Source organism: Dama dama, chromosome 12, assembly GCF_033118175.1.
Source record: "Dama dama isolate Ldn47 chromosome 12, ASM3311817v1, whole genome shotgun sequence".
NCBI classification, from domain to species: Eukaryota; Metazoa; Chordata; class Mammalia; order Artiodactyla; family Cervidae; genus Dama; species Dama dama.
In genome coordinates, this window is record NC_083692.1 from 87,532,906 (window position 1) to 87,555,133 (window position 22,228).

Genomic DNA, 22,228 nt, shown 5'->3' on the forward strand with positions numbered 1-22,228 from the left:
ATGTATTAGGTAGATAAATAGTGTGTTAGGTTGATCTATATGAAACTGTCAACATTTTTCTTGGTCAAAAATGGTTTCTCCTCATGCAGTTTTGATTAGCATGTAGTAAGTGTTTAATAAATGCTAGTTAAAAGTGTAAAAAATAGAACTAACATTTTTTTTCAGCCCTTCTCTTACAATAAGTACCAGTCATTTTTGACTAGGCCCTGCCCAGACTGGTACAGAGAGGGTGGGTGGTACTGATGCCCACTCTGTGTTGGAGGCGCCAGGAAACTGTGGGTTTCTCAGTGCTGGGTCAAGTTCTGCCACTAGTAGCTGTGTGGCTTCCTCTCCAAGCTTCTTCCTCTGACAAGATCTATAATATTGGACAAACTCATAAAGATCTCTTCTAGCTCTGATTATCTGCTAAGTGTTCTTAGACCATTTCTCTCTCTCTCCTTTTTACTTTTTATCTGTGTCACTGGTTTGCCACTTGCAAATGAACAGCTCAAGGACCCACTCTCACATTGGCCCCTGGGTCTTTGCCATGTCTAAACACTTTGGGATAGCCTCTATAGCCTCTGACAATAAATTAAGGCTATAGTTTCTTTTGTCACCCAAATTATAATTTAGGCCACATTCAGCTCTGCTGTAAGAAGTACAGCGTTTTCACTTCTCCTTCCCTAAATATTGGGCTGGCCAAAAAGTTCAGGTTTTTCCATTACATGTTACAATAACTCACTCACTTATCACAGTCCATATGGACAGAGGAGCCTAGTGGGCTATAGCCATAGGATCACACAGAGTCAGACCTGACTGAAGTGACTTAGCATGCATTCTCACATGTATCAGGCATGCTTCTTGGTGCCTACATATGTAAGCCATTTAAACCCCACAGCAAGTCTATGACAGATGTACCATGATCCCCATCTTACTGCCGAGGAAAGCCAAGGGACAAAGACAAATATCATGTCCAAATGTCATGTAGCCAGTAAGTGGCAGAACTAGGATTTAAACCACAGTCCATGTTCTCAGCCACAAACTCTACTCTCTTGGCAGTTCCTGTAAATTCTTAGTGTTCCATACTTTTCTCTTGGTGTCACTTGTCACCTCTTCCAGAATCTTGTCCCACTTGTGACATTTCTGGTGAGTCACGCCCTTAAAGTCCTTAGAGGTACAATGTGACAGAATAGTACTTTCAGGCACCACCTTTGACCTTCCAGAAGTGTTAACAAAGGGTTTCATGGTCATACCTCCCCTCAGCTTCAGATTTTTTAAATTAATTTTATTTTATTTTTATTTAGCTGCACCAGGTCTTAGTTGCAGCATGTAGGATCTAATTCCCTGACCAGGGTTCAAACCCAGGCATCCTGCACTGAAAGTGTGGAGTCTTAACTGTTGGGCCATCAGGGAAATCCCTCAGCTTCATCTTTAGACCATGATTTCCTGAGAGACTCCTGGATCTTGGCTCAGAATTCATCTCCTAAAAAATTTTAACATTATTTCCTATCTGGAGAGGTGGGGATCTTCATAAACAGCAAGTCCTATCTCTCTTTTTAAAAAAGTCTTTCCTTTAGCCTATCTCTCTCCTCTAGCATTTTTCTAAAAGTAGCAAGAAACCAGGCGGCACCTTCAACAATTTGGGTGTAAATCTCGTTGCCCCAAATACCCAGTTCACTATGATCATTTTCTACTTTCCAAATAAACATCAGGTGAAAGTGTTGCTATGCTTTCTCCAACTAGATGTCAAGAATCTACCCTTCCTGTTCCCTCTACACTATTGGTGGGAATGTAAGCTGGTATAGCCACTATGGAAAACAGTATGGAGTTTGTTCAGAAAACTAAAAACAGAATTACACTATGAGCTGGCAATCTTATTCTGGGTGGGCATATATCCAAACTAAACTATAACTCAAAAAGATACATGCAGCCCAATGTTCATAGCAGCACTATTCACAATAGCCAAGGCATGGAAGCAATCTAAATGTCCTTCAACAGATGAATGGATAAAGATGTAAGATATATACACAATGGAATACTACTCAGCCATAAGAAAGAACATGCATAATGCTATATGCAGCAGCACTGATGCAATTAGAGATTATCATAATAAGTGAGGTAAGTCAGAAAGACAAATACCATATCACTTATGTGTGGAATCTAAAATATAACAAAAATGAACCTATCTATGAAATAGCAACAGACTCATGGACATAGCGAACAGACGTGTGGTTGCCAAGAGGGAGGGGTGGAGTGGGAGGTTGGGGTTAGCAGATGTAAGCTGTTATATATAGGATGGATAAACAAGGTGCTGCTGCATAGTACGGAGAACTATATTCACTATCCTATGGTAAACCATAACATAAAAGAATATATTAAAGAATGTGTATATACACATCTATGTGTATATATGTGTGTCTGTATGAAGAAATGAATCACTTCACTGTACATCAGGAACTAACACAACATTGTAAATTCAACTATACTTCAAAAAAAATTAGTCAATTACTTTAGACAAGAATGAAAGGAAGCACATATTTGCAGCTGAGCCATTTTATCAGCCTGCTTCCTACCAGCAGAATTCTAGGAGTGCAAAAGCTTCTTCTCATTTTTTTACTGTCTCTATCCCTCTCAGCCTGAACTGCCAGTATTTCTGCTGATATAATCTTTGCTGATAAAACAGTGTGTTATCAAAAATAAGAAATACTTAGGGGTAAATTTGACAAAAGCTGTGCAAGCCTTAATGCCAAAAACTGAGAGAAATTAAAGACAACTAAAATAAATAGAGATACATACGCCTCCTCAGAGATCAGAAGACTCAGCATCATTAGGTGTGAATTTCCTGAAGCTGATCTACAGACTCAGTGCTATTCCAGTTAAAACTTCAGTTGGACAATGGAGAAACAGACATAGAGAATAGACTGACCGACACGGGGAGAAGGGAGGAGAGGGTGAGACATAAGAAAGAGTAATAGGGAAGCTTACATCACCATATGTAAAATAGATAGCCAACGGGGATTTGCTGTAAGGCTCAGGAAACTCAAACAGGGGCTCTTTATCAACCTAGAGGGGTGGGATGGGGAGGGAGGTGGGAGGAAGCTGTAAAAGGGAGGGGATATATGTATACCTATGGCTGATTCAGGATTTGAAATAGCTCAACTGGAATTCCATCACACCCACTAGCTTTGTTCGTAGTGATGCTTTCTAAGGCCCACTTGACTTCACATTCCAGGATGTCTGACTCTAGGTGAGTGATCACACCATTGTGATTATCTGGGTCATGAGGATCTTTTTTTATACCATTCTTCTGTGTATTCTTGCCTGGAAAAGGTCCGTTTTCATTCCAATCCCTAAGAAAGGCAATCCCAAAGAATGCTCAAACTACCGCACAATTGCACTCATCTCATACACTAGTAAAGTAATGCTCAAAATTCTCCAAGCCAGGCTTCAGCAATACATGAACCGAGAACTTCCAGATGTTCAAGCTGGTTTTAGAAAAGGCAGAGGAACCAGAGATCAAATTATCAACATCCGCTGGACCATCGAAAAAGCAAGAGAGCTCCAGAAAAACATCTATTTCTGCTTGATTGACTATGCCAAAGCCTTTGACTGTGTGGATCACAATAAACTGTGGAAAATACTGAAGGACATGGGAATACCAGACCACCTGACCTGCCTCTTGAGAAACCTGTATGCAGGTCAGGAAGCAACAGTTAGAACTGGACATAGAACAACAGACTGGTTCCAAATAGCAAAAGGAGTACGTCAAGGCTGTATACTGTCACCCTGCTTATTTAACTTACATGCAGAGTACATCATGAGAAACGCTGGGCTGGAAGAAGCACAAGCTGGAATCAAGATTGCCAGGAGAAATATCAATAACCTCGGATATGCAGATGACACCACCCTTATGGCAGAAAGTGAAGAGGAACTAAAAAGCCTCTTGATGAAAGTGAAAGAGGAGAGTGAAAAAGTTCGCTTAAAGCTTAACATTCAGAAAACCAAATCATGGCATCTGGTCCCATCACCTCATGGGAAATAGATGGGGAGACAGTGGAAACAGTGTCAGACTTTATATTTTTGGGCTCCAAAATCACTGCGGATGGTGATTGCAGCCATGAAATTAAAAAAGACGCTTACTCCTTGGAAGGAGAGTTATGACCAACCTAGATAGCATATTAAAAAGCAGAGACATTACTTTGCCAACAAAGGTCCGTCTGGTCAAGGCTATGGTTTTTCCAGTGGTCATGTATGGATGTGAGAGTTGGACTGTGAAGAAAGTTGAGCACCGAAGAATTGATGCTTTTGAACTGTGGTGTTGGAGAAGACTCTTGAGAGTCCCTTGGACTGCAAGGAGATCCAACCAGTCCATCCTGAAGGAGATAAGTCCTGGGTGTTCATTGGAAGGACTGATGCTGAAGTTGAAACTCCAATACTTTGGCCACCTCATGCGAAGAGTTGACTCATTGGAAAAGACCCTGATGCTGGGAGAGATTGGGGCAGGAGGAGAAGGGGATGACAGAGGATGAGGTGACTGGATGGCATCACCGACTCGATGGACATGAGTTTGAGTAAACTCCGGGAGTTTGTGATGGACAGGGAAGCCTGGCATGCTGCGATTCATGGGGCCTCAAAGAGTCGGACACAACCGAGCGACTGAACTGAACTGAACTGAATGGCTGATTCATGTTGAGGTTTGACAGAAAACAGCAAACTTCTATAATGCAATTATCCTTCAATAAAAAATAAATAAATTTTTAAAAATTACTAATTAATTAAGATAGGAAATAAGAAGGAAAACTCTACTGTAAAAAGATACAAACCTTTCAATTAATCACACTTGCAAATATGGTGTAAATATAAATAACTTCTGCTATTCAGGTATTAGATGCTGTTAGACCAATATTTGAAAATTGTATTTAAAATTTACTATCTCTTAATGAGAATTCCACTATTAGAAATGAATTCAATGAAAATAAGCCAAAAAAGGGAAACATTTTCTATTCAAAATTGCTCAGAGAATGGGAATTTATAATTCAAAGGGGAAATTTAAAATGTGTTCATGTAGTATAATGGGAAAAATTATATTATAAGAAAGTTACTGTGTATTTATTAAGAATATGAAAACATATTTCTGTGGCATATTTATTAGTATATAGGTAATAAATAATATTTGTTCCATTTATGTATTAAGGAAGGAAAATGGCAGGATGAGAAACATCAAAACACTAAAAGTCACAACCGACTCTTTGTGACCCCATGGACTATACAGTCCATGGAATTCTCCAGGCCAGAATACTGGAGTGGGTAGCCTTTCCCTTCTCCAGGGGATTGTCCCACCCCAGGGATCAAACCCAGGTCTCCTGCATTGCAGGCAGATTCTTTACTGTCTGAGCCACCAGGGAAGCCCAAGAATACTGGAGTAGGTAGCCTATCTCTTCTCCAACAGATTTTCCTGACCCAGGAATCAAACCAAGGTCTCCTGCATTGCAGGCAGATTCTTTACCAACTGAGCTATGAGGGAAGCCCAAAACACTGACACCTCACTAAATCAATGACAAAGCTGGCAAAAATTTTCCAACTCAATTTCTTTCAGAACTCTGGAATCTAACAAAATACAAGAATTTGGGAGCCATTTCATGAAGAAATAGGTTGCTAAATTTTGGTAAGAAGCATTTGTTTCATTCAAAGTGAGTAGAAATAGGATGCTAAAATTTATTTTTTTTTATTGAAGTATAGCTGATTTACAATGTGTTAGTTTCAGGCATACAGCATAGTGATTTGTTCTGGGTGGTTTTTTTTGAAGTTTATATTCCATCATAGGTTATTATAAGATATTAGGTATAATTCCCTATGCTATGCAGTGAATTCTTGTTGCTTACCTATTTTATATAGTTTGTATCAGTTAACTACATACTCCTAAACTGTCCTTCCTCACCTCCCTTTCCGCTTTGGTAACCAAAATTTGTTTGTCTGTGAATCTGTTTTTGTTTTGTATATAGATTCATTTGTATTATTTTTTTTTAGAATCCATGTATAAGAAATATCATACAGCAAAAAAGAAAAAAAAAGAAAACCTCAGTGCTCGCTTCGGCAGCACATATACTAGAATTGGAACGATACAGAGAAGATTAGCATGGCCCCTGCGCAAGGATGACATGCAAATTCGTGAAGCGTTCCATATTTTTTAAAAAAAAAAAAAAGAAAACCTCAGCTGGCTTTTTTGTAGGAAATGATAAACTGATTCTAAGAAATACCTACAATAACCTGACCAAGTTCGTAAAAGAAAAAGTTGTTGAAATTATGTTAGTTAATTTCCAAATGTATAAAGTTACAGTGCTCAAGACAGTGTCGTATTGGTGTCAGGACAAATAGCTTCATGGGGCAGAACAGAGAACCCAAAGTAGACTCACACATATACATGGTAAATTGATTTTTCAAACAGTTTTATGAAGACATAATTCACACATCATATAATTTATCCACTTAAAGTGTATAATTCAACAGCTTTCAGTGTATTCACAGTTGTGTAACCATCACCACAGTCTATTTATAGAGTATTTTCATTCCCCTCTAAAAGAAATTCCATACCCATTAGCTGTCATTCCCTATTCTCCTCCACAAACACTCAGTGCTAGCTCTAAGCAACCCCTAATCTATTTCCCGTCTCCATAGATTTGCCTATTCCAGCCATCTGATATAAGTGAAATCATATAATATGTGATCTTTTGTGACTGATTTCTTTCATTTAATGTTTTCAAGGCTCATCCATATTGCTGCATGTATCAGCACTTCATTCCTTGTTATTGCCCAATAATATTACATTGCATGGATATACCCATTTTACTTACCTCTTCATCACCAGTGGGCATGTGGACTGTTTCCACTTTGAAGGATATTATGAACAATGCTATTAACATTCATGCAGAAAACTTTATGCTTTCATTTCTCTTGGGTCTAAACCTAGGAATAGAACTCCTGAGTTATATGCTAACTCTGTGTCTAACCTGTTGAGAAATTGCCAAACTGTTTTTGAAAGCAGTTGCACTATTTGACATTTCCACTAGGAATGCATGAGAGTTCTTTCTCCACTTTCACCAGCACTTGTTATTGTCCATCTTTTTCTACTGTAGTCATTCTAGTGGGTGTGAAGTGGTATTTTATTGCATCTTGATTTTCATTTCCTTAATGACTAACGATACTATTGCCTAGCCAAAAGTAATGAGGATTTATCGCTATGTTGTCTTCTAGGACTTTTAAAGTTTTAGTTTTCCGATTTAAGTGTATGTTCCATTTTGAGTTGTTGTATATGGATGAAGTAGAGTTCCAACTTTATTCTTTTGCACATGGATATTTACTTGTCCCAGTACCACATTTTTTTTAACCCTATTCTTTCCCCAGGTCAATTGATTTTTGACAACAATGTCAGAACAATTCAATGAGGAAAGGATATTTTCAACAAGTAGAGTTGGAACAACTGAATATCCATTAAAAAAAAAAAAAAAAGGATCCTTGACCCTTATTTCATACCATATACAAACCTGACTCTAAATGGGTCATAAACCTACATGTAAGAGCGAGAACTATAGAACTTCTATAAAACAGAAGGAAAAAAATCTTGGTGACTGACCGTGGGCTAAAAAAGCACAAATGATAAAAGTAAAAATTGACCAATCTCATTAAAAATTTTAAAATTTCTTTCTGAATGATCATGTTATAAAGTTATAAAGGTAAACTATAAACTGGGAGAAAATATTTGTAAAACATATCTGATAAAGGACTATTAAGAATATATAAATATCTCATAATTCAATATTAAAAATAGCTCAGTTTTTAAAGTGGCAAAAATCTGAACAGACACAAAGTTACACAGAGATATCAAATAAGTATCATTAGTCAGTAGAGAAATGTATATCCAAATTACAGTGAGATACTACTACAAATCCTTTTAGTTCAGTTCAGTTGCTCAGTTGTGTCTGATTCTTTTCAAATCCATGGGCTGCAGCACACCAGGCCTCCCTGTCCATTACCAACTTCTGGAGTTTACTCAAACTCATGTCCATTGAGTTGGTGATGCCATCCAACCATCTCATCCTCTGTCGTCCCCTTCTTCTCCCACCTTCAATCTTTCCCAGCATCAGGGTCTTTTCCAATAAGTCAGTTTTTCGCATCAGGTGGCCAAAGTATTGGAGTTTCAGCTTCAGCATCAGTCCTTCCAATGAATATTCAGGACTGATTTCCTTTAGGATGGACTGGTTTGATCTCCATGCAGTCCAAGGGACTCTCAAAAGAGTCTTCTCCAACACCACAGTTCAAAAGCATCAATTCTTCTGCACTCAGCTTTCTTTATGGTCCAACTCTCACATCCATACATGACCACTGGAAAAACCATAGCCTTGACTAGATGGACCTTTGTTGGCAAAGTAATGCTCTGTTTTTTAATATGCTGTCTAGGTTGGTCATAACTTTTCTTCTAAGGAGTAAGTGTCTTTTAATGTCATGGCTGCAGTCACCATCTGCAGTGATTATGGAGCCCCAAAAAAGAGTCTGCCACTGTTTCTCCATCTATTTGCCATGAAGCAATGGGAACAAATGCCATGATCTCAGTTTTCTGAATGTTAAGCTTTAAGCCAACTTTTTCACTCTCCTCTTTCACTTTCATCAAGAGGCTCATTAGTTCTTCTTCACTTTCTGCCATAAGGGTGGTGTCATCTGCATATCTGAGGTTATTGATATTTCTCTCAGAAATCGTGATTCCAGCTTGTGCTTCATCCAGCCCAGCATTTCTCATGATGTACTCTGCATATAAGTTAAATAAGCAGGGTGACAATATACAGCCTTGACGTACTCCTTTCCCGATTTGGAACCAGTCTTTTGTTCCATGTCCAGTTCTAACTGTTGCTTCCTGACCTGCATACAGGTTTCTCAAGAGGCAGGTCAGGTGGTCTGGTATTCCTATCTCTTTAAGAATTTTCCACAGTTTATTGTGATCCACACAGTCAAAGGCTTTGGCATAGTCAATAAAGCACACCCTTTAGATTGGCTAAAATTAAAAGACTGACCACACCACATGTTGGCAAGGATGTGGAACATCTATGTTCCACTAACACTCATATACTGTTGGTAGGAAGGTAATATGGTAAAGTACTGTAGAAAAGTTTAACAGTTACTCAAAGAGTAAATACAACTATAAACATTTATACACCAATAATTTGGATAACCTAGAAGAAATGGATAAATTCCTAGAAACATACAACTTACCAAGACTGAATCATGAAGAAATAGAAAATTTGAAGAGACCAATAATGAGTAAGGAGGTTGAATCAGTAGTCAAAAACCTCCCAACAGAGAAAAATTCAGGACCAGACTTCTTTGGTGAATTCTACCAAACATTTAAAGAAGAGTTAATGGCAATCTCCAAACTCTCAAAAAATTTAAAATGTGGAAGAACTTCCTCCTTATGAGATCAGCATTACTATTACACCCAAACCAGACAAGGACACTATAAGGAAAGAAAATTACAGGCCAATATCCCTTGTGAACATAGATGCAAAAATCCTGAACAAAATACTAACAAAACAAACTAAATATCACATTAAAAAAATAATATACCACGATCAAATGGGATTTATCCCCGAGATACAAGGATGGTTCAACAGACACAAATCAATAGATATGATAAATCATATTAATAGAATAAAGGATAAAAACAATAAGATCATTGCAATAGATGGAGAAAAAGCATTTGACAAATTCAGCATTCTTTTATAAAAAAAAATTCTGAAGAAATTAGGTATAGAAGGAATGTACCTCAATGTAATAAATGACATAATATGACAAGCCCAAGGCAAACATCATAGTGGTGAAAGCTAAAAGCTTTTCTTATAAGATCAGGAACAAGATGAGGAAGGTTACTCTTGCCACTTCTATTTAACATAATGTTGGAAGACCTAGTCAGAGCGCTTTGGCAAGAGAAAGAAATAAAAGACATCCAAACTGGAAAGGAAGAAGTAAATTTGTCTCTTTTTGCAGGTGACATATTATATATATATATAAAAGCCTGAAGACTCCACCAAGAAAAATGTTGTGCTTAGTCACTTAGCCGTTCTCAACTCTTTGCAACCCCATGGACTTTAGCCCACCAGGCTCCTCTGTCCATGGGGATTCTCCAGGCAAGAATACTGGAGTGGGTTGCCATGCCCTCCTCCAGGGAATTTTCCCAACCCAGGGATCGAACCCAAGTCTCCTGCATTGCAGGTGTATTCTTTACCATCTGAGCCTCCAGGGAAGCCCAATAATTCAATGGTGAATTCAGTAAAGTTACAGGATATAAACTTATTGCCAAATTCAGACATAAATTGAAGAAAGTAGGGAAAAGCACCAGACCATTCAGGTATGACCTAAATTAAATCCTTTACACTTATGCAGTGGAAGTGACAAATAGATTCAGGGGATTAGATCTGATAGAGTGCATGAAGAACTATGGACAGACATTCATGACATTGTACAGGAGGCGGTGATCAAGATCATCCCCAAGAAAAAGAAATGCAATAAGGCAAAATGGTTGTCTGAGCAGGTCTTGACAAATAGTTGAGAAAAGAACAGAAGTGAAAGGCAAAGGAGAAAAGGAAAGATATACCCTTCTGAATGCAGAGTTCCAAAGAATAGAAAGGAGAGATAAGAAAGCCTTCCTCAGTGATCAATACAAAAAAACAGAGGAAAACAATAAAATGGGAAAGACTAGAGATCTCTTCAAGAAAATTAGAGATACCAAGGGAACATTTCATGCAAAGATGGGCACAATAAAGGATAGAAAAGGTATGGACCTCACAGAAGCAGAAAACATTAAGAAATGGTGGCAAGAATACACAAAAGAACTATACAAAAAAGATCATAATGACCCAGAAAACCATGATGGTGTGATCACTCACCTAGAGACAGACATCCTGGAATATGAAGTCAAGTGGGCCTTAGGAAGCATCAAGCCTGCAAACAAAGCTAGTAGAGGTGATGGAATTCCAGTTGAGCTATTTAAAATCCTAAAAGATGATGCTGTGAAAGTTCTGCACTCAATATGCCAGCAAATTTGGAAAACTCAGCAGTGGCCACAGGACTGGAAAACATCAGTTTTCATTCCAATCCCAAAGAAAGGCAATGCCAAAAAATGTTCACACTACCACAAATTGCACTCATCTCACATGCTAGCAAAATAATGCTCAAAATTCTCCAAGTGAGGTTCCAACAGTACATGAACCGAGAAATTCCAGATGTCCAAGCTGGATTTAGAAAAGGCAGAGGAACCAGAGTTTAAATTGCCAACATCCACTGGATCATCAAAAAAGCATGAGAGCTCCAGAAAAACATCTATTTCTGCTTGATTGACTATGCCAAAGCCTTTGACTGTGTGGATCACAATAAACTGTGGAAAATTCTGAAAGAGATGGGAATACCAGACCACCTGACCTGCCTCTTGAGAAACCTATATGCAGGTCAGGAAGCAACAGTTAGAACTGGACATGGAACAACAGACTGGTTCCAAATAGGAAAAGGAGTACGTCAAGGCTGTATATTGTCACCCTGCTTATTTAACTTACATGCAGAGTACATCACGAGAAATGCTGGACTGGAAGAAGCACAAGCTGGAATCACGATTTCTGAGAGAAATATCAATAACCTCAGATATGCAGATGACACCACCCTTATGGCAGAAAGTGAAGAAGAACTAATGAGCCTCTTGATGAAAGTGAAGGAGGAGAGTGAAATAGTTGGCTTAAAGCTCAATATTCAGGAAACTAAGATCATGGCATCTGGTCCCATTATTTCATGGCAAATAGATGGGGAAACAGTGGAAACAGTGGCTGACTTTATTTTTCTGGGCTCCAAAATCACTGCAGATGGTGATTGCAGCCATAACATTAAAAGACACTTACTCCTTTCAAAGCAAAGTTACGACCAACCTAGACAGCATATTAAAAAGCAGAGACATTACTTTGCCAACAAAGGTCCGTATAGTCAAGGCTATGGTTTTTCCAGTGGTCATGTATGGAAGTGAGAATTGGACTATAAAGAAAGCTAAGCAGCAAATAATTGATGCTTTTGAACTGCAGTGTTGGAGAAGACTCTTGAGAGTCCCTTGGACTGCAAGGAGATCCAACCAGTCCATCTTGAAGGAAATCAGTCCTGAATATTCATTGGAAGGACTGATACTGAAGCTGAAACTCCAATACTTTGGCCACCTGATACGAAGAGCTGACTCATCTGAAAAGACTCTGATGCTGGGAGAGATTGAGGGCAGGAGGAAAAGGGGACGACAGAGGATGAGATGGTTGGATGGCATCACCAACTCAATGGACATGGGTTTGGGTAGGCTCCGGGAGTTGGTGATGGTCAGGGAGGCCTGGCGTGCTGCAGTTCATGAAGTTGCAAAGAGTTGGACATGACTGAGCAACTGAACTGAACTGAACTGAAGAGGAAAGTTTATAGCAATACAATCCTACCTCAAGAAACAAGAAAAGCATCAAATAGAGAGCCTAACTTTATACCTAAAGCAACTGGAAAAAGAAGAGCAAAAAAATCCCAAAATTAGTAGAAGGCAAGAAACTATAAAGATCTGAGGAGAAATAAATGAAAAAGAAATGAAAGAAACAATAGTAAAGACTAATAAAACAATAAGCTGGTTCTTTGAGAAGATAAACAAAATTGACAAACCTTTGGTCTGACTCATCAAGAAAATACAATGGGGCAAAGACAGCTTCTTCAATAAATGGTGCTGTGAAAACTGGACAGCTACATGTAAAAGAACGAAACTAGAACACTTCCTAACACCATACTCAAAGATAAGCTCAAAATGGATTAAAGACCTAAATGTAAGACCAGAAACTATAAAACTCTTAGAGGAAAACATAGGCAGAACACTCAATGACATAAACCAAAGCAAGATCCTCTATGATCCATCTCCTAGAGTAATGGAAATAAAAACAAAAGTAAACAAGTGGGTGGGACCTGGTTAAATTTAAAAGCTCTTGTATAGCAAAGGAAACTATAGGCAAGGTGAAAAAACAACCCTCAGAATGGGAGAAAATAATAGGAAATGAAACAACTGACAAAGGATTAATTTCCAAAATATACAAGCAGCTCATACAACTCAATACCAGAAAAACAAACAACCCAATGAAAAAGTGGGAAAAAGACTTAAAGAGACATTTCTTCAAAGAAGACATACAGATGACTAACAAACACATGAAAAGATGCTCAACATCGCTCATTATTAGAGAAATGCAAATCAAAACTACAATGAGATATCACCTCACACCAGTCAGAATGGCCCTCATCAAAAAGTCTACAAACAATAAATGCTGGAAAGGGTGTGGAGAAAAGAGAACACTCTTGCACTGTTGGTGGGAATATAAATTGATACAGCCACTATGGAAGATGGTATGGAGATTCCTTAAAAGGAATAAAACCACCATATGACCCAGCAACCCCACTCCTAGGCATATACGCTGAGGAAACCAAAATTGAAAAAGACACATGTATCCCATTGTTCACTGCAGCAGCTATTTACAATAGCTAGAACATGGAAGCTACCTAGATGTCCATCAACAGATGAATGGATAAAGAAGTTGTGGTACATATACACAATGGAATATTACTCAGCCATAAAAAGGAACGCCTTTGAGTCAGTTCTAATAAGATGGATGAACCTAGAACCTATTATACAGTGAAGTGAGTCAGAAAGAGAAAGATAAATATCATATTCTAACGTATATATATGGGATCTAAAAAAATGGTACTGAAGAATTTACTTACAAGGCAGCAATGGAGAAACAGACATAGAGAATAGACTTATAGACATGGGGAGGGGGAGGAGAGGGTGAGATGTATGGAAAGAGTAACATGGAAACTTATATTACCATATGTAAAATAGATAGCCAACGGGAATTTGCTATATGGCTAAGAAACTCAAACAGGGGCTCTGTATCAACCTAGGAGAGTGGGGTGGGGAGGGAGATGGGAGGAAAGTTCAAAAGGGAGGGGATATAGATATACCTATGGTTGATTCAGGATGAGGTTTGACAGAAAACAACAAGATTCTGTAAAGCAATTATCCTTCAATTAAAAAATTAATTTAAAAAAAAAAGAAATATTGAAAAAAAACCTAGACAATATATTAAAAAGCAGAGACATTACTTTGCCAATAAAGGTCCGTCTAGTCAAAGCTATGGTTTTTCCAGTAGTCACGTATGGATGTGAGAGTTGGATCATAAGGAAAGCTGAGCATTGAAGAATTGATGCTCTTGAACTGTGGTGTTGGAGAAGACTCTTGAGAGTCCCTTGGGCTGCAAGGAGATCAAACCAGTCCATCCTAAAGGAAATCAGTCCTGAATATTCATTGGAAGGACTGATGCTGAAGCTGAAACTCCAATACTTTGGCCACCTGATGCGAAGAACTGGCTCATTGGAAAAGATCCTAATGATGGCAAAGATTGAAGGCAGGAGGAGAAGGGGACCACCGAAGATGAGATGGTTGGATGGCATCACCAACTCGACAGACATGAGTTTGAGCAAGCTCAGGGAGTTGGTAATGGACAGGGAAGCCTGGTATGCTGCAGTTCACGGGGTCACAAAGAGTTGAACATGACTAAGCAACTGAACTAACAGGATATAAAATCAAGAAAAATCACTTCATTTCTATATACCAATTAAAGTGAAAGTGAAATTCACTCAGTCGTGTCCGACTCTTTGCGACTCCATGGACTAAATAGCCCATGCAGTTCTCCAGGCCAGAATACTGGAGTAGGTAGCCTTTTCCTTCTCTAGAGGATCTTCCCAACCCAGGGATCATACCCTAGTCTCCCGCATTGCAGGTGGATTCTTGACCAGCTGAGCCACAAGGGAGGGCCATATACTAACTAAGGAACAATACAAAAAAGAAATTAAGAAAACAATTCTGTTGACAATAGCATCAACAATACTTTACAATAAATTTAACCAAGGAGGTAAAGTATCTATACCTGAAAACCATAGAACCTTGAAAAAAGAAACTGAAGACAAAAATAAATTATAAGATATCCCATGTTCATGGATTAGAAAAATGAATATAGTTAGAATGTTCATATTACCCAAAGCAATCTACAGAATCAATGTAATCCAAACATAATTCTAATGGCATTTTCCCACGGAAATAGAAAAAAAAAAATCTTAATATGGAACCACCAAAGTTTGTGAATAGCCATAGCAATCTTAAGCAAAAAGAACAAAGTCGAAGGCATCACACTACCTGATTTCAAAATATAACACAACACGATAGTAATCAAAACACATGAAAAGAGATACATAGACCAGTGGAACATACTACAGACCCCAGAAATAAATAAATGGTCAATTGGCATTGACAAAGATGCCAAGAACACACAATGAAGAAAGGACAGTTATTAAATAAAGAACTGTTGGGTGTTGGGAAAGCTGGCTATCCATGTGCAAAAGAATTAAATTGTTCCCTATTTTATCCCATCTCACTCCAAATACAAAAACCAACTCAAAATGTAATAAATACTTAAATGTAAGTCCTGAAACGTTAAAACTACTAGAAGGAAACATAGGGAAAGCTTTTTGATATTGGTCCGGGCAGATCTTTGGGGGGATATGACCCAAAAACACAGGCAACAAAAGCAAAAATAGAGAAGTGGGATCTCATCAAACTAAAAATCTGCAGTACAGAAAAGGAAACAACCAATAAAGTGAAAAGACAACCTATAGAAGGGGAGAAAAGATTTATAAACCATATGTCAGAAAGGAGGTTAATATTTAAAATGTATAAGGAACTCAATCAACTCAACAGCAAGAAATAAATGTCCTGATTTTAAATGGGCAAAGAACCTGAATAGACATTTCTCAAAAGAAGGTATACAAATATCCAGCAGGTATATGAAAAGATGTTCAACATCACTAATCATTAGGGAAATGAAAACCAAAACTATAGTGAGATATCACCTCACTACTATTAGAACAGCCATTATCAAAAAAATAAAACACATGTTTGTGAGGATGTGGAGAAAAGGGAACGCTTGTACATTGTTGGTGAGAATTTAAATGATGAAAAACAGTATGGAGGTCTCCCCCCAAAAAATTAAAAATAGAACTAATATTATGATACAGCAATCCCACCTCTGAGTACATACCCAAAAAAGTGAAGCCAGAAACTTGAAGTGCTATCTGCATTCTCATGCTCATTGTAGCATTACTCACAATAGCCAAGATATGGAATCAACCTAAATGTGAATCAACAGATGAATGGATAAAGATTACACACACACACACACACACACACACACACACACACACACATACACACACACACAGAGGAATATCATTCAGCTTTTTCGGTCATTCATGACAACAGGGATGAACCTGGGAGACATTATACTAAGTGAAACATAAGCATAGAAAGACAAACACTGCAAGATCTCACTTATATACTGAATCTAAAAGAGTCAAGGACTTCCCTTGTGGCTCAGCCAGTAAAAGCATCTGCCTACAATGCAGGAAACCTGGGTTCGATCCCTGGGTCAGGAGGATCCCCTAGAAGCAGATGGTAGAATAGTGGGCAGGGAGGTAGGGGAAATGGGGATATGCTGGTCAAAGTGTACAAAGTTATAGTTAGGTCAGATGAATAATTCAAGAGATCTAATGTACAGCATGATGATGACTATAGTTAATAATAATGTGTTGAATACAGGAAATTTGCCAAAAAACTAGATTTTAGGTACTCAAGTCACACCAAAAAAAAAGATAATTATGTGATGAGATGATATATTAACTAGCTTGACTGCAGTAATCATTTTGGTATGTACATATATATCATCCTGTGTTCACAGCAGCACCATTCACATTAGCCAGGACATGAAAGCAACCTAAATGTCCACGGACAGATGAATGGATAAAAAAGATGAGGTATATATGCACAATGGAATAGTACTAAGCCATAAAAAAGAACAAAATAATGTCATTTGCAGCAACATGGATTTAGAGATTATCATACTAAGGGAAATAAGTCAGAAAGAGAAAGACAAATATCATACGATATCACTTATATGTGCTGGAGGAGGGCATGGCAATCCACTCCAATGTTCCGGCCTGGAGAATCCCATGGACAGAGAAGGCTGGTAGCCTACAGTCCATAGGTCACACAGAACTGGTCACGACTGAAACAACTTAGCATGCCTGCATGCACTTATATGTGGAATCTAAAATACGGCACAAATGAATTTATCTACAAAATGAAAACAGACTCACAGACATAAAGAACAGACTTGTGGTTACCCTGGGGAGAGGATTGGGGTGGGAGAAAGACTGGGAGTTTGGGATTAGCAGATGCAAGCTATTATCCATAGGATGGATAAATAACAAGGTCCTACTATATAGCATAGGAAACTATATTCAAGATCTTGTGATAAACCATAATGGAAAAGAACGCGAAAAGAATATATATTTATATATGTATAACCGAATCACTTTGCTATACAGTAAAAATTAACACAGCATTGTAAATCAGCTATATTTCAATAGTTTTAAAAATATGTGTATGTTTATCAAGTCATCATGCTATACACCTTAAATATATACAATTGCTATTTTTACATAAAATGATAATAACAACAACAACAACTGGTTCACAGTGAACTGGGGAAAATAAACGTTAAACACACACCTGGGCTTCCCTGGTGGCTTGGTGGTAAAGAACCCACCTGCCAGTGCAGGAGATACGGGTATGATCCCTGGTTCAGGAAGATCCCACATGCCACGGGGCAATTAAGCCAGTGCGCCGAAACTATTGAGCCTGCTAAAGCCAGGGGGCCGCAGCTAACTGAGCCCTTGCGCCGTGCCCGCGTGTTGCAACTGCTGAAAGCCTGCATGCCCTGCAGGCCGTGCTCCTCAACAAGAGAAGCCACCACAGTGAGAAGCCCGAGAACTGGAATCAGAGGGTAGACCCCTGCTCACCACTAGAGAAACCCCAAGCGGAAGCAAAGAACCAGCACAGCCAAAAATAAACAAGTAAAAGTAAAAGTCAGACACATACCTACCATATAGCACATCTCATCTACTCCTAAGTATTTACCCAAGGGAAACAAAGCGTATGTCCACACATGAAATATTAAGAACATTAGGTATAAGCGTGGGATCTATTTTAATAGCAGTTAATAGGTTGTTCTAAAATAACACTATTTATTAGGCTTTTGTGCTTTGATGGATCCTCAGTTTAACATGGCCATTTCATTCAGCCTACGATTGTAGAGGAAACTCACAGAATACATTAAAGTATTATTTGAGCAAAAACAATATAACTACACTAAGAGGAATCAAAATGAAATGGAAAATTCAATCATGATCCACTTTTTCTGACAAATCAACTCATTTATTTTTCCTTGTTCCCATCTGGTACTTGTCTGCATGCATAAAACATTTTTACATAGTTGTAAAACTGCAATTTTGCATTCAGCTTTTGAAAAGCAATTGTAATATTGAAAACTGTTTTCCATATTGCTACTTAGTCTTCACAATTGTTTAAATGACCGTGTTGTTTATTTTGTGGGTCTACTACTCTATGACATTTCTCATACAGATGGACATCTACATGTCTTTTAAAAATGTTCTACTAAAAAAGAATGTGGTAATATCTTCAAGTATAAAAAATGTTCTCTGTTTGATTACTTCCCTGGGATAAATTCCTAAAAGTGAGATTATTGGATCAAAACATGAACATTTCCATAGTTTTCAAAATATACTGTCAAATGGATTTCCATTCATTCACTCACCAAATATTTATTGAGCACTTTCTTCTGGTCAGACACTGATTAATCACTGGGGACGCAATAGTGAAGAAGAACATACAATCTACACTCATGAGCCCTACCCTCTAGTTAGGGAGACAGACTTGACCAGGTTATCACACAGATGGATAAAATTATAAGCATGCTAAGCATTACTAAAGAGAGAGACATGAAGCTATTGAAGTATTTTATGGTAGAATCCTACTTTGCTTGGTGGTTAATGGAAGGATTTCCTAAGGAAAAAGTGATTGATTGGGGGAGTAAGGATGACTAGGAGCTATTTTGAATGAAAGAGAAGAAAGAACATTCTAGACAGACAGAGTAGCATGTACAAATGCCTTTTGGCAGACCTAAGGAAACCACAAAGCCTCAAGCTCAAATAACTGAGAGAGCCTGAGGCAAGATCAGGCAGGGCCTGTGAACCATCAGAAAGGTGTTGGTATTTATCCTGAGAGCCTGGGACCCCTGAACTGGGTGTGGACTTTGAAACACTCATGTTGGCTGTAGTATATAGGGGGAAGGACTTTGAGAAGGGATTGTGGTGGTCAAGCTGAAGGATGATAATTGCTTAGATAACGTGAATAGGGAGAGAAATGGAGTTGAAGTGGACACATTTAGCAAATATTGTGGAGGTAGGATTGATAAGCCTTGGTAGTTGATTTAAGATGTGTGAGGAGGAGGAAGGAGAAGGGTATATGAAGGGCAACTGCTCGATTTCTGGTGTTAGGAATAGGATGAACTGTGGTGCCCTTCACAGATCCAGAGAACAACGAAAGAGGACCAGTATTGGGTGGTATTGTACACAAGGAGTTCAAGGTGTTTTTGAGAGAGGTAAGAGGAGCTGTCAAGTGAGCAGCTGGACTGTGGGTCTGAAACTCAGAACAGAGTTTGGTTTACAGCCACGAACTTATGAGTCATCCACACACAGATGGTGACCAAAGCCACAGGTATGGAGGCTGCTGCCCAAAGAGAAAGGTTGAGGGTGAGCAAAGTCTAGACCAGGTAAGGCAGGAACTTTCATTTTCAGATGGAGGGAGACTGCTGGCTAAGGAGACTGACGGGAACTTGGGAGGAAAGCCAGGAGGACATGATGTCACAGAAGCCAAGGGAAGAGGGGTAGAGGAAGGAGAGAGTGGTCATCAGCATCAAACGATGCCAAAAGGTCCTAGCAAATGACTCAGAATCAGTGGTGACCTTGGCAAGACCTGTAATGAGGGGAGGGAAAAACAGCCTGGATAAATGAATGGGAAATAAGGACACAGAGAGAGCATGCCCATACAGACCCTTCTAGAAGCATGGCTGAGACAAGGGACTTGGAGCATAGCTGGAGGAAGTGGGGTAGAAGCCTGAGGTACAGTTTTTGTTTCTGTTTTTTATTTTCATAAGGAGGGTTTGTGTGTATGTTGAACACTGGTGAGAAAACTTGGTCACTAGCAAGAGAAGGAATTTCAAGCGAGAAGTGACCACAGACAATAAAGTCCCTGAGCTAAAAAAAAAAAAAAAGAATCAAGTCCCTGAGCAGATCGGAGGGGATGAGGCTGGAAACACAGGTAAGGGGACGGAGACTGGGCGGCAGAAGGGACAGCTCTTCTCCCATAACAGGGCTGTACTCATTTATACAACATCCAACAAGGACTCAGTAGGGCCCGGCATTTGGTTTAATGCTCTGCTATTGCTGTCTTAAAATTATTAATAATTTTTGAACCAGAGACCCTGCATCTTCCGTTTGTACTGAGCCCTGAAGATATTGTAGCTGGTCATGCCTCCCACAATGTGGGAGCCACTCCTTTCCCCCAGAACTCACCAGGATTAAGCATAAGCATCTGAACCTTCTGGCCATGACTGTTTTATTTAATCAGTGGAAATGTGCACCTCAGTGGTTTCAATTTGCATTTCTTTGATTACTGACCAGGTTGACTGTGTTTCCTCATGTTTGTTTACTAACCATATTTCCTTTTGTGTGAACTGCCTGTGTCCTTGGCCCATTTATGATGCTTTTAAATGCCAAAATCCAGTTTCCTCTGTGGGAATCAATCTCCAATTTATCAAAATGCATGGAGAGAGTTTTCTGCAGAAGTAGTATGGGCTTTCAAGAAGGCAGGCCCAGGCCAGGAGTAAAACTCCTTCGTGTTGTTAGAATCCCACTGGTTTATGTACCCAGTGGTCTTTCAACCAGTACTTTCCCATCTAGGGTCTCCCTTCACCTTGTCTGAAGGCAGGAACTCACCATCCTGCACTTTGCCTAGGCTCCTCCTCCTGCCTGGAGGGCGCCTTTCCCCTTGACTTCCCAGGACCAGAGTCATAGCATTCTATCCATGCTGATCCAGTCAAGTATGTATATATCATATTTTACTGTAATTGTTGATTTCACATCTGTTTCCCATTCTAGGCCATGAGCTCCTTCCTGCTACAGACCATATCTTCTCTCTCACGTTCCCTCTCTCTTTTTTCACTCTTTCTGCCCTCATCCTCCGTGCCTCACAGAGTGTTTACACACACCAGGCACTCAGCTTCTGTTGACAAGTGAATGAAATCAACCAATGAATGGTTTGTATATGAAGCTCTCCGGACTACTTGCATCTCCTCCTCCGCAACTCTCACCCTTGACCCCATCTGAGCCGCACGTTCTGCCTGGGATACCAGCTTTAAGGAGTGAGGGTCCCTGAAAACAAGGTCCTAAGAGAATAAGGGAACTGGGACACTGTCATCAAGTATGTGAAAGGCTGTAGGTTCCTCATCCTCGTGGAGGGGCAGGTGGGTGGGACAACAGGGCTAAGGTGTGATCAAATCCAGCTAGACCACTAGCTATGTAATCAGGGCAAGGGGCTTAATTTGCAAGTTTCTGTATCCATCAGAAAGGACTAGCTTTCCAGGGTGTTGGGAGGATGAAATGTGAAAGCACACAGCCAAGCGCATGGAGCATATTAGGTACTCATTCATTCCAAGCTGGTTTAGAAAATTGCCCTGTAGGGCTTCCCTGGTGGTTCACTATCTGCCTGTCAACACAGGAGACGTGGGTTCGATCCAAGGTCCAGAAAGATCTCACATGCCACAGAGCAACCAAGTCCCCGAGCCACAACTATTGAGCCTGTTCTCTAGAGCCCAGGAACCACAACTATTGAGCCCATGTGCTGCAAGTACTGAAGCCCATGCACCCTAGAGCCCAGACTCCGCAACAATAGAAGCCCCTACAATGAGAAGCCTGAGCACTGCAATGAAGAGTAGCTTGTGGTCTCGGCAAGAGAAAAGACTGCAAAGCAATGAAGACCCAACACAGTCAAAAGAAAAAGAAAAAGAAAAGTGCCCTGTAGATACCTCTAAGTGAGCACTGAAACCAATGAATGGAAGATGCAAGAAAAAAGAGATTTCAGCTACAACTTTCCAACAGGCAAGGCTGTTGATGGAAGGAGCTCCATGGA

General features: G+C 39.3%; 1 long non-coding RNA gene and 1 other non-coding gene across 2 annotated transcripts in view; one reads left to right on the top strand and one right to left on the bottom strand.

Annotated features, from left to right (window-relative positions):
* LOC133067440 (uncharacterized) overlaps positions 1-22,228 on the bottom strand; it is a 161,823-nt gene that overhangs the window by 58,930 nt on the left and 80,665 nt on the right. The window lies entirely within an intron of this gene.
* LOC133067615 (U6 spliceosomal RNA) lies at positions 6,061-6,167 on the top strand. The gene has a single exon (XR_009695382.1). It is a non-coding gene; the product is annotated as a U6 spliceosomal RNA (small nuclear RNA).